We start from the raw sequence: 14,583 nt of genomic DNA, 5'->3' as shown, positions 1-14,583 counted from the left end.
GTGGTTTGCCATTCCCTTCTCCAGTGGATCACGTTTTGTCAGAAATCTCCACCATGACCGTTAGTCTTGGGTGGCCCTACGCAACATGGCTCACAGTTTCATTGAGTTAGAAAAATGAAATGCAAAATGCTGGGCTGGATGAAGCACAAGCTGGAATCAAGATTGCAGGGAAAAATATCAGTAACCTCAGGTATGCAGATGACACCACCCTTATGGCAGAAAGTGAAGAGGAACTTAAGAGCCTTGAAAGAGGTGAGTGAAAAAGCTGACTCAAAACTCAACATTCAAAAAACAAAGATCATGGCATCCAGTCCCATCACTTCCTCGCAAATGGATGGGGAAACAATGGCTTCAAACAGAACACATTTTAACATTTAATCTACATTCTTAATCATTTCTTCCAGTTTATCTGAAAAGCCAGGTAGCTCAGGTTTGGTGGAAACCTGGAATCAGAGAGACCAAGTTTGGAGTGAGGGGGTTAAATGACTTTGGACCAACCATACTTAGAATACAGCTTGGCACACAGTGCTCAATGATTGCTAGCCACTTGTTTATTATTAATATTCAAATTTACATAATTTTATGTAAAAAGTTGACTTTTATTTGGGGTACAGCTCTATGAATTTTAACACAACAGTTAGTCATATACAAATGCACACAGGTAGTCATATACAGATATGAGAGTTGGACCATAATTGTTTTTGAATTGTGATGCTGAACAAGACTCTTGAGAGTCCCTTGGACTGCAAGGAGATTAACCTAGTCAATCCTAAAGAAAATCAACCCTGAATATTCATTGGAAGGACTGATGCTGATGCTCCAATACTTTGGCTACCTGATGCAAAGAATTGACTCACTGAAAAAGACCCTGATGATGCGAAAGATTGAAGCCAGGAGGAGAAGGGGGAACAGAGTATGAGATGGTTGGAGGGCATCATCAACTCAATGGACATGAGTTTGAGCAAACTCCAGGAGACAGTGAAGGGCAGGTGTGTGTAGTCCATGGGGTCGCAAAGAGCTGGACATGACTTGGCAACTGAACAACAACAGTTAGGATCCAGAGAGCTCCCTCATCCCGATCAACTCCTTCATGCTGCCCCTTTAGAGTCAAATTCTCCCCCAGCCCAACTTCTGGAAACCATTGATTTGTTTTCCATCTCAATACGCTTGCCTTTTCTAGGATGTCATACAAAGGACTCAGACAGTAAGTAACCTTTTGAGACTATTTCTTTTAGCATAATGCTGCTGAAACTCATCCATATCATATGTGTGTGTCGATAGTTCACACATTATGGCTGAATGGTATTCCATGGTGTATATTTCCATAGTTTGCTTGTTGAGTCATCCATCCAAAGACACTGCAGTCGTTTAACTTTGGGGCAATTATGAATATTTTGTCTATATGTGTTACTGAACAGGTTTCTGAACACTTTTTTGAATGTATTTCCATTTCTCTAGAATAAATACCTAGGACAGAAATTATTGGATCATATGGTAAGTATGTGATTGCATTTATAAAATACTGACACATTGTTTTCCAGCATAGCCACAGCCACACCATCTTGCATTCTCATCAGCAATGTAGGAGAGTGATTATTGCTGTTCATCCTCACCAGCAATTGGTATTGTCACTTTTTAAAAATTTTAGCCATTCTTATAGGTGTGGAGTGGTATCTTATGATGGTTCGAAATTGCATTTTTCTATTGATGTTGAACATCTTTTAAGTGCCTATTTGTTATCCTTACATCTTCTTTGGTGAAGTGTCCACTCAGATATTTTGCCTATTTTAAAAATCAGATACTTATTTTTCTATATTTGGTTAGGAGAAATTTTTTGTGTGTATTATAGATCTAAGTGCAAATATTTTTTCCTACTCTGTGGTTTGTCTTTTCATAGAGACTTTTACAAGCAAAAGATTTTAATTTCTGATGAAATCTGGTTTATGAAGTTTTTTCTTTTATTGATCCATATACTGGGGGCAGGAGGAAAAGGGGACGACAGAGGATGAGATGGCTGGATGGCATCACTGACTCGATGGACATGAGTCTGAGTGAACTCCAGGAGTTGGTGATGGACACAGAGGCCTGGCGTGCTGCGATTCATGGGGTCGCAAAGAGTTGGACATGACTGAGAGACTGAACTGAACTGATACTGTTGATATCATATATTAGAACTTTTTGCCTGACCCAAGGTCATGAAGATGTTTTCCTATTTCCCCCATAAGTTTATAGCTTTAAGTGGTCTATTTTGAATTAATGTTTTTATAATGTAATAGGCTTAGTTCAAGAATTGCTTTTAGTTAAAAAAAAATTGCTTTTAGTTTTTTGATTTGTTTTGGTTTTTGCTTGTGTATTTCCAATTGTTATGTTGGCCAATATTAGCATGAATTTTGTACCCCTTCTTTATGTCAGTTTTCCTCTGTGAATCAAAGATCATTTTACTTACTTAAAATAGCAAGATATATGCAAAAGGACGTGGCCCCCTGCCTAGAATGTTGTTCATAGAAAAACAAAAAAATTTTGGTTTAAATAAATAAATTTATATTAAAAAATAAATAAATAAATCACGCACTGAAAAGAAAACTGCACAAGTCTAAAGATTAATATCTGTCATCTGAAACTAAATTCTGAAATCATAAGGTAAAATTTGCAGCACTAAACTAAAAATCACCAAAGACTAGTGATCACTGGCTCCAAGGTGGCCCCTCTGGAGACCCTCTTGGAGTAGAATGTCCCTGCCCTTTTATAGAAATGAGGTCAGTCCGTTGTCCACTCCAGTTAGTGGTCAACGGACTTTCTGTTAAAATGTATTGACTTCAGCTGAGGTTGAAAACTGTCTTCATAAGCTGTGGAGTGTAGCATGTGTGGGTGTGTATGAAACCTACTCTTCTTGTGTAGACCCCCAGACTCTGCCAGTGCAGACCCCTCGTGGGAGCCATATGCATGTGAAGAATTTACCCTGGTGACTTTAAGACCATAGAACCCATCCAACAAAGGAGCTCATTTATTTTCTGACATGGTTAATGTCCTGATTTAATGGCCCTCTTATATCACACTCAGCACCCTAAATTATAGGGCAGCCCAGGCAATTACACTGCAGGATTTCAGATGCACCTCGCCCTAGAGCAGCAGCACGGTTGTCACAGCTGCCGCCAGGGCTCATGTGAGAGAGGCTGGAGGAAGCTTTCATCCCCTCGTGTGAGCAGCAAGCCTTGCCTCTCATTAAAGTAATTGTTTGCACCTCCTTGTTGCTCCAGATCACTGTCTCCTGAGATTTTTCAGCCACAGGAAATATTATTCTGAACATGTAACTGCTCATGTGAAAGTCTACAAATGTCTTTCTTGTTGTTATTACTAAAGAAACAGAGCCCATGTTTCTTGATTGTGTATTAAGGGGGAGAAAAATCCCATCTCCTTGGCATGCTCTGAAATGTTTCTGTTATAAAAGATCATTTTCCATAATGACCCTTTGAGATGAAAGTAGTTATGGCAAGGATTTCACACACTTGAGTCCCCAAACTTGCTCCTAAATACTACCAGACTTAGAGTGAGGCTGATTAGGGAGGGTTAGCACCTAACAAAAATTTGGTCCGATGAGTTTAAGGGATTTTTTTACCTCCCTGGCATTAGCTGTAGAGTTTACCATATTTACCATGTGCCAAGGGCCCACATTTAAGAGAACTGGTGGCGACTTCTGGGCTGACACTTTCTAAGAAGCATCTTTTAGCTTTGATTTATTTATTCAGTAAATAAAGATTGACCTTCAAGCAAACTAAACAGCTGAACACATAAATTGTCTGGGAAATGAAATTTCACTTTTAAAAATAACACCACACTCCAAAGTTTAGATTCTGCTTCAGAAATATGGGAAACAAAATAATGTATGTTTCAGTAAAGAAAACTGGTTCTAAAAATTAGCTTTTATTTATAACAGGAAAAAATAACCTAAAATCCTCTAATTATATCAATTTGATTAGCTGAAAGATCAAGTTGGAAGAGGGTCCCTCAGGGGAGAGAAGAGAGGGTGGGTAAAAAGACTTTATTTTCTGTTCCAGACATTGTTTCATTCCTTTCTGAACCCTCAAACTCTCTGCCTGACTCTGAGAAGGGATACATTGCCACTTTGGGGGAAGAGACTCTTAAAAAGTAACAGAAATGCCACAGTAATCATGACTATGTCTTCCTTATGACATTCCCACTGTCACTGGCTATACGATCCACACTTTTATGTTATTTCCAAGTTAAGTGAATTGGTTGCTGAGAGCCCACGGTTTCCTCATGTGTAAAAGGGGAATAAAATTCGATTATTATAGAGCTGTTGTGATGACTAATTGATGTAACATGTGTAAAGCCTTCGGCAAACAATGCCTTGACATAGAATGAAGATTCAACAAAATTTAGCTAGTATCATTATTGTTGTGTTCATTATCTGATGGATGATAGCTTGTTGTTTTTCAGTCAATAAGCCGTGTCTGACTCTTTGTGACCCTGTGGACTGCAGCACACCAGGCTTCCCTGTTTTGCATTGTCTACTGGAGTCTGCTCAAACTCATGTCCGTTGAGTCGATGATGCCATCCAACCATCTCATCCTCCATTGTCCCCTTCTCCTTTTGCCCTCAATCTTTCCCAGCAACAGGGTCTTTTCAAATGAGTCAGCTCTTCACATTAGGTGGCCAAAGTATTGGAGTTTCAGTTTTATCATCAGCCCTTCCAGTGAACATTCAGGGTTGATTTCCTTTAGGATTGACTGGTTTGATCTCCTTGCTGTCCGAAAGACTCTCAAGCGTCTTCTCCAGCATCACTTACTTGATGGATGGTGTTTTGAGGTTGTTCAAAATGGGAAATGCTATACTGTTTCCTAAGCTGATGGCTGACCTAATCAGTGACAATACAAATATGCTGTCATTTTCTTTCTCTCTCATACACACACACACATACCCTACATACAACTGGCTTTAATTATAAGTTATTAAGCATTAGAATACCTTGTTTCTTTCTGGTGCTTAATTATAAAACAATGGTAATTACTATAAAATAATTATTGTTACTATGTGGCACTGGAGTCAAGTACTGGTGGAATTTATAAGGGACATGAGTAAGCTGCCCTGAAATCCATATACAGCTGTGTTTTCTCTAAATAAAAGAAGCTGTGGAAAGAGAAACAAAAAGGCACAAAAGGCAAAGTACAAGGGAGAAAAAGCAGGTAATGTACTCTATCCCCTACTTAGAGCTGATCAGCCCAGGGGACTCGGGCCACTCCCACGAGCTCGCAGCAGAAGGGAGGCCCGGCTCACAGGGGCAACTTAGATCTTTAATGGAAAACAGCCCTCAGCCCCACTGGAACTGCAGCCCACTGTTGCTGATAGCATGTAATACAAAACACATTTGTCATTTTTCTTTATACCTAAATAAATAAATACCCGGGGGGGAGGGGAAGCTCACTCCATATTCGGGTTTGGTAATGTGTCTTGAACAAGAATGCACACCCAAGGGCTGGCACAGAAGATGTGGACAGCAATCAGCCAAATGAAACAACTGGAAAAGACCCACCACGATGGGACAGGGTGGAAAATGGCAAATGGTGTGGGCAATGGAACCAAATGAATCCCTTGAGAATTATATCATTTTCATCAGATTGAGTCATTGTGGGAAGATTTGGGGGAGCAAGTTAAAATCCATTACTTAAGGAAGCACTCAAGACTAAAGTCACAGTTTTATAGGTTGTGTGCAAATATTAATAAAACCCATGTCGGGTTTTACATACCAAGATTCTGAGTGATTTGGAGTATGCCTTCTCTTGGAGATGTGCAGCAGAGAAGGGAGGTGCCTCAGACTGTGAAACTGTTGAAGAAGTTCTAGACTGCTGCAGTGGCACGTGGGAAAGATAAGGGATGGAGCGTGACCACTCTGAAGGCCCAAGGGTGGAGTGGGGAGCATTGCCCATCTGGTGGAGGTGAAGTTACTATGTTCTGGGTTGTTGGCTAGATTCTCAGTTTTCTTAGCTGAGAAATAGAGCTGAAAGTGATGGCCATTCACTTAATGATATAAGTAATGTCAGGCTGCTGCTGCTACTGCTGCTAAGTCACTTCAGTCGTGTCCAACTCTACACGACCCCAGAGATGGCAGCCCACCAGGCTTCCCCGTCCCTGGGATTCTCCAGGCTGCATTGTACCAAAAGTGTGTCTGTCAGGGACTCTTAAGAGTTTCCCAGCTTGGGAGTGGGGACTCGAGTCACTTGGCTTCCTAAGATAGGAAATTCACAGACTTTGGAACATATTTATATCCTTTATGTCACATATATCTCTATCATTGTAATTTTTTTCTAACTCCTCACTGAGCCTAAACTTTTAAACCTATACAACCTCTCAAAATGACATGATCGAAGTTGTGTATTTTCTTTCATTTAACTGAAAGCTCAACCATAACTGTGAAAACAAATTTAAATTATTTAGAAAAAAAGAATTTGAATTCTCAAAGTGTGGGGAGGCACGGCAGAAATGAAGAATTTTGCTCCATCTGCTTTTACTTGATCATGGACATGCAAGGCCAAATAATATTCATAGAGAAAAAGTTAACAGTGGTTACTCATCTATAAAGACAAATATTTTTCACAAATAAATGTAATCAGTCTTGCAAGGGCTAGTTTTAAAAACAAGTCTCAGGTCCAAAATGAAATAGAAAACGGGACTGTAGAATATTAGAAAATAAAAATAATGCATATATGTAGCAGAAACTATATGATAGAGCTAAAGCAACACTCTGAGGAAATTTCTTAGCCTTAAGTATTTAATTAATAGAAATTAGGGAGAGAGCAATAATACATTTGAGGATATTGCAGGGAGAGAAATAGGAAAAATAAAAGAACAAAAAAGTAAAAGAACTTTTTCCTCCTCTGCCTTAGTAAATTAAGCAATTAACCAAATCAAGGGAAAACCACAAAAAGAAAGAAAAATATGGAAATGAGAAAATTCTTAGCTACAAAGAAAAATTTTTAAATAATAAATGTTTACCTTGCTCAGTTCTACAAAAATAAATGTGAAAATCTATATGATTTTCTTAAAAAATATAAATTGGTAAAAATAGAAATCAGAAGAGATAGAAATAGAAACAAAACAATTTGCATAGTAGAAATTTTTAAAGTTATTAAAAAGTTACTTTCCAGAAAACCCCAAGTCCAGTTGGTACTGTAGATAAATTCTACCACATATCCAAAGTACAAATACCTTCAGTGACTTTTAAAATGTACAAGATTGTAAATAAAGAGGGAAAGTTTCCAAATTACTCTTTATTTCAGAATTTTTATTTTGATTTTAGGTTTATCTTTAGATTTACAAAACAGTTGCAAAGATAGTGCAGAGTTCTCACACATTCTTCTCCTAGATTCCCCTAATGTTAATGTCTTATATAACCAGAATATATTTCTCAAAACTAAGAAATTAACACTGGTATTAGAGTATTAACTAAACTACAAACTTTATTTGGATTTGACCTTTTTCTATTTCAGGATCCAGATCAAGATACTGTGTTGTAATTAGGAAATTAATTTTATGAGGCAAAAAAATTGTATAGTGATAACAAAATTTGACAAGGCCTCCTAAAGGAAAGATCTAGATCAACTTCACTAACAAAAGCTCCAAAGGGTTTCAGTAATTCAGCCATGCTTTAGAAGAGACATGCATCAAAGCGAACTGGAGTTCATTCCAAGAATATGAGACTATTTCAGCTTAGATAATCTATTAATACAGCACAGTAGAGGTCAAAGGAGAAAAACTAAATTTATTTATTCATAGCTTAAGAAAAGGCATTTATTAATTTCAACAAAACTCATAATTTAATGTCTTTACAAAACAAAAGGAGACAACTTACTTGCCATGATTTTACATACTTACACACATACACACAGCAATATTTTGCTTAATAATAAAGCATTAGAAGTATTTCTATTGATGTCATGAAAGAGATAAGGATGCTCACTATTACCACAACTATGAATAAATTAAACTAGAATTACTAGTCAATGTAATCAGATAACAGAAACAAAATGCATAAAAATTGGGAAAGAAGTAAATTTTTCATTACTTGCAGATGACAAAAGAGTATGCCTCAAGCACACACATACATATACACATAGACACACGGAGAATCAACTGAAAAACTACCATGAGGATTGTGGTTCAGTAACTCAGTTGCGGCTGACTTTGCGACCCCATGCACTGCAGCACTCCAGGCTTCCTTGTCCATCATCATTTCCTGGAGCTTGCTCAAACTCATGTTCATTGAGTCAGTGATGCCAACCAGCCATCTTGTGCTCTGTCATTCCCTTCCCCTTCTGCCTTCAATCTTTCCCAGCATCAGGGTCTTTTCTAATGAGGTAGCTCTTTGCATTAGCTTCAGTTTTGGCATCAGTCCTTCCAGTGAATATTCAGGGTTGATTTCCTTTAGGATGGACTGTGGTCCGAGGGACTCTCAAGAGTCTTCTCCAACACCACAGTTCAAAAGTGTCAATTCTTTGACACTCAGCATTCTTTATGGTTCAACTTTCATAACCATACATCACTCTTACAAAAATCATAGCTTTGTCTAGACAGATCTTTGTCAGAAAAGTGATGTCTCTGCTTTTTTTTTTTTTCTCTCTCTTTTTTTTCCCTCTCTCTGCTTTTTAATATGCTGTCTAGGTTTGTCAGAGCTTTTCTTCCAAGGAGCAAGTGTCTTTTAACTTCATAGCTGCAATCACCAACTGCAGTGATTTGGAACCCAAGAAAATAAAGTACATCACTGTTTCCATTGTTCCCCATCTATTTGCCATGAAGTGATGGGACCAGATGCTATGATCTTCATTTTTTGAATGTTGAGTTTTAAACCAGATTTTTCACTCTCCTCTTTCACCTTCATCAGAGGTCCTTTAGTTGCTTTTTACGTTCTGCAATAAGGGTGGTGTCATCTGAATACAGGGCTTCCCTGGTGGCTCAGAGGTTAAAGCGTCTGCCTGCAATGTGGGAGACCTGAGTTCGATCCCTGGGTTGGGAAGATACCCTGGAGAAGGAAATGGCAACCCACTACAGTATTCTTGCCTGGAGAATCCCATGGATGGAGGAGCCTGGTGGGCTACAGTCCACGGGGTCGCAAAGAGTCAGACATGACTGAGCGACTTCACTCACTCACTCACTCATCTGAATACATGATGTTATTGATGTTTCTCCTAGGAATCTTGATTGCAGCTTGTGCTTCATTCAGCCCAGAATTTTGTATGATGTACTTTGCATATAAGTTAAATAAACAGGGTGACACTATACACCCTTGATGTCCTCCTTTCCCAATTTGGAACCAGTCTGTTGTTCCATGTCCAGTTCTAACTGTTGCTTCTTGATCGGCATACAGGTTTCTCAGAAGGCAGGTAAGGTAGTCTGGTATTTCCATCTCTTGAAGAATTTTCCACAGTTTATTGTGATCCACACAGTCAAAGGCTTTAGCCTAGTCAATGAAGCAAAAGTATATGTTTTTCAGGAATTCTCTTGTTTTTCCTGTGATCCAACAGATGTTGGCAATTTGATCTCTGGTTTCCCTGCCTTTTCTAAATCCAGCTTGAACATCTGGGAGTTCTCAATTCACATGCTGTTGAAGCCTAGCTTGGAGAATTTTCAGCATTAATTTGCTAGCATGTGAGTTGAGTCCAATTGTGAGGTAGTTTGAACATTCTTTGACATTGCCTTTCTTTGAGATTGGAATTAAAACTGACTTTTTCCAGTCCTGTGGCCACTGCTGAGTTTTCCAAATTTGCTGACATATTGAGTGCAGCACTTTCACAACATCGTCTTTTAGGATTTGAAATAGCTCAGCTGGAATTCTATCACCTCCACTAGCTTTGTTATAGAGATGCTTCCTAAGGCCCACTTGACTTTGTAATTTAATTGTCTGGCTCTAAGTGAGTGATCACACCATTGTGGTTATCTGTGTCATGAAGATCTTTTTTGTGTAGTTCTTCTGTGTTCTTCTTAATATCTTTTGCTTCTGTTAGGTCCATACCGTTTCTGTCCTTTTTTGTACCCATCTTTGCATGAAATGTTCCCTTGGTATCTTTAATTTTCTTGAAGAGATATCTAGTCTTTCCCATTCTATTGTTTTCCTCCATTTCTTTTCATTGTTTACTTAAGGCTTTCTCATCTCTCCTTGCTCTTCTTTGGAACTCTGAATTCAGATGGATATATCTTTCCTTTTCTCCTTTGCCTTTCACTTCTCTCCTTTTCTTAGCTATTTTAAGGTCTCTTCAGACAACTACTTTGCCTTTTTGCATTTCTTTTTCTTGGTGATGGTTTTGATCAGCACCTCCTGTACAGTGTTACAAACCTCCATCCAGAGTTCTTCAGTCACTCTAGCAAATCTAATCCTTTGAATCTATTCATCACTTCCACCGTAAGGGACTTGATTTAGTTCATACCTGAATGGCCTAGTGGTTTTCCTTACTTTCTTCAATTAAAGTATGAATTTTGCAATAAGGAGTTCATGATCTGAGCCACAGTCAGCTCTCAGTCTTATTTTTGTTGAGTGTATAGAGCTTCTCTATATTCGGCTTCAAAGAATATAATCAATCTGATTTCAATATTGATCATCTGGTGATATCCATGTGTAGAGTCTTCTCTTGTGTTGTTGGAAGAGGGTGTTTGCTATGACCAGTGCGTTCTCTTGGCAAAACTCTGTTAGCCTTTGCCCTACTTCATTTTGTACTCTAAGGCCAAACTTGCTTATTAACTCCAGGGATTTCTTGACTTCCTACTTTTGCATTCCAGTCCCCTATGATGAAAAGGACATCTTTTTTTTTTTTTAATTTTTAAACTTTACAAATTGTATTAGTTTTGCCAAATATCAAAATGAATCCGCCACAGGTATACATGTGTTCCCCATCCTGAACCCTCCTCCCTCCTCCCTCCCCATACCATCCCTCTTATTTTGGTGTTAGTTCTAGAAGATCTTGTAGTTCTTCATAGAGCCATTCAACTTCATCTTCTTTGGCATTACCAATCAGGGCACAGACTTGGATTACTGTGATACTGAATGGTTTGCCTTGGAAATGAACAGAGATCATTCTGTCATATTTGAGATTGCCCTCCAGTACTGCATTTCAGACTCTTTTGTTGACTATGGGGGCTACTCCATTTCTTCTAAGGGATTGTTGCCCACAGTAGTAGATATAATGGTCATCTAAATTCATTTCACCCATTCTGGTCCATTTTAGTTAACTGACTCCTTAAATGTTGATTATAAACATTATGAAAAAATTTTAAGATAGCTAGCAACAAAATTATACAAAAATTAGTAGCTTTTATATGTTCAAGCAACAACTCATTAGAAAATATAGCATAAGTAAAGAGTTATAAGAAACAGAGAGAGGGAGACTGTCTGGTATTATATAAGAAATGTTCAGGTCTTATATTAAAAATCTTTAAATAATACAATGGATTTAAGGGAGACTTTAAAATAGGGGAAATTGCTTTATTGTTTGAGAGAAAAACTCAATGTTTAACGATGGCCTGTGTGTGCTCACTTGTTTCCTACTCTTTGTGACCGCCAGGCTCCTCTGTCTGTGGAATTTTCCAGCAAGAATACTGGAATGGGTTGGCATTTCCTTCTCCAGGAGATCTTTTGGACCCAGGGATGAAATGAAACCTGCATCTCCTGGGCCTCCTTCATTGGCAGGTGGATTCTTCACCACTGAATCACCTTGGAAGCCCTCAAAACACTAATAGGATCTCCTTTTAAAAAAATTATGCAAGTTAGTGCTAATTTCACATAGGAAAAAATAGACATTTGATCATTCCATAAAAACTGTTAAAACTCAAGAGCAATGAGAGAGGATTTAGTGCTACATGTTAAAATATTACAAAGCTGTAGTTTGGTCTTTCCCATCCATCCTCCCATCCATCCACTCACATCCTCTCACATCTTCTCATTCATCCTCCCATCTACCTTCCCACCATCTTTCCACCATCCTCCCACCACCCTCCATTCCACCCTCCCATTCATCTTCCCACTATCCTCCCACCTTTCTCCCACCACCCTCCCAACCACTTTCCCATCCATCCTCCCATCCATCCACTCACATCCTCTCACATCCTCTCATTCATCCTCCCATCTACCTTCCCACCATCCTTCCACCATCCTCCCACCACCCTCCCACCATCCTCCTACCATCCTCACATCCACCCTCCCATCCACCCCTCATCCACCCTCCCACCATCCTCTCACCCACCCTCCCATCTCTCCTCCTATCCACCCACACTCTCATCATCCCTCTCATCTACTTTGCTTCCCTCTGTTCTTGTCTTTCCTTCCATATAGTATTTATTGAGGGTCTACTGTGGGGTGCAGTAGACCCTGGTGATGCAATAATGAACATGGCACAGTGACCCTTTTTCCAGACGGGTGCAGATAGGGAAGCCATATGGTGTCCCACTATCTTTCTTTGGATGAAATCTCACCCAGAATCACAATACAGAAAGCCAATAAGTCCTAGATACCCTAGAGCTCCAAAAGGTCAAGTTTATAAACCACAGAGCTGTATCCTCCCATTTTATGTATAAGAAAACAGGTTCATCCTACTCCATCCTACTCCACAGGGGTGGGAAGATGAAAGGGAGGGTGGATTGGAGGGTGGTTGGAGGGTGGAGGGTGGGTGGTGGGAGGGTGGAGGGTGGGTGGTGGGAGGGTGGAGGGTGGGTGCTGGGAGGGTGGTGGGAGGGTGGTGCGTGGTCTTTGTATACAAATAGACCAAAAGATCAAGGGAACTGTGTAATTAATGTAGTAACAGGCCAAATGCATATATGGGAATTTGGTATATGATCAAAACTACATTTCAAATCAGTAGGTAAAAAAGGTCAATGATTCAGAAATGGAGTTTGGGCACCAGGACAGCAATCTACAAAACGTGATATGGAGATTTCTATCTCATTTTATTTAACCAAAGTCTTCTTTATGGATGAAAAATTTAAACACATACACAAGGTAAAACTGCAAAAATATTAGAATAAAACTCAGGAACATTTAAAAAACACATGAATGGATAAAGAAAATGCAGTATACATTATATATATATATATATATATATATTTTTATATATATACAGTATATATATTCCATATATTGGAATACTATCTGGCCTTAAAAAAGAAAGAAATCCCACAATATGCAACAACATGGATAAACCTGGAGGACATTATGTTCAGGGAAATAAACCAGCCACAAGAAGACAAATAGGATATGATTTCACTTATATGAAGAATCAAAAATAATCAAGCTCATAGATGCAGAGTAGAATGGTGGTTGCCAGGGGCTGAGGGGAGGGGGACATGGGGAGTTGCTAATGAGCATGTTTAAAATTTCAGTTATATAAGATGAATAAGAGAGATCAGAGATCTGCTTTACAGCCTTGTGCCTGTAGATAACAATATGATATTGTGCACTTGAAAATCTGTTAAGTAGGTAGACCTCATGTTAAGTGTTCTTACCACAGTGTTAAATAAACTAAAAAATATAGTATAACATTTTAAAAAAGCAAATGTTATATATAATAAGAAAACAAACAAATAAATATCCTTGAGTGTTTTTGAAAGGCCTTTCTACACAAGACATAATAACCTGACATAATAAGAGTTATGAATTTGATCAAATAATTCTGTTAAGGAAAAAAGAGCATAAGCAGAGTCAAAAATAAATGACAGCCTAAAGGGAAATGTTTGTCATAGATTAGATAGAAAAAGGGCTGATTTCCATCTCATCTTCCATGAGCTGTTGAGATTTAGTAAGAAAAGACAATAAACAGAGAAAAAGTAAAGCTATTTCCATGAAAAAAGAAATGCCCCAAAAATGACGGCCCAACCTTAATTGTAATTAAAAATTTTATTTTAAAAAGCATAAAACTTTTACCTTTCAAATTGGCAGTTATAAAGAGTTTAATTTTTCATACTGCTGTGGTGAAGCAGACTGGCTTTTGCCAGCTTTGACAGGTGCAACTTCTTGGGAGGTAAATTTTGCACTATCTGCCTTTTGACTCAGTTGATATAGGATTTCATCCTTCATTACATTCACAGTGGTGTGTAAAGACATACACAGAAGAAGATTCTCAGCTACAATGTTTGATCCAAACAACCAAAATGGTCATCAGCTAGGAGACTGGTTAAGTAAATTATAGTATACCCCACCAATGGAATATTACACAGCTGTATAAATGAATAAGGAAATACAACTCCATTTTTATGAAAGAAAGAAAAAGCAAAACTAAATGAGATATTGTTTAGAGATTATTACATGTGGAGTAAAATGATTTTTATAAAGTAAGATAGTATACAAGATTTAGATAGAATCTGGTTTTAAGCTGCATTTGTGGGCTCCGGGGTTTCAGTTTTATTACTGGACTTAATACCCCATACTCTTTATATATTCTGTTGTATCTGTCAATTATGTAATAACAACTGTTTTTAATGAAAAAGGTGGCCCTAGGCAACAACACAGGCAGTAGTCACACACAGGTTCTGGGGTCAGAATCCTGGGTTAGCCCCTTCAGACTGGTGACCTTGGGCAACCCATGCCTC

Source organism: Bos javanicus, chromosome 21 (genome assembly GCF_032452875.1).
Source record: "Bos javanicus breed banteng chromosome 21, ARS-OSU_banteng_1.0, whole genome shotgun sequence".
Lineage (NCBI taxonomy): Eukaryota > Metazoa > Chordata > Mammalia > Artiodactyla > Bovidae > Bos > Bos javanicus.
Note: the sequence above shows the minus strand (reverse complement) of the source record.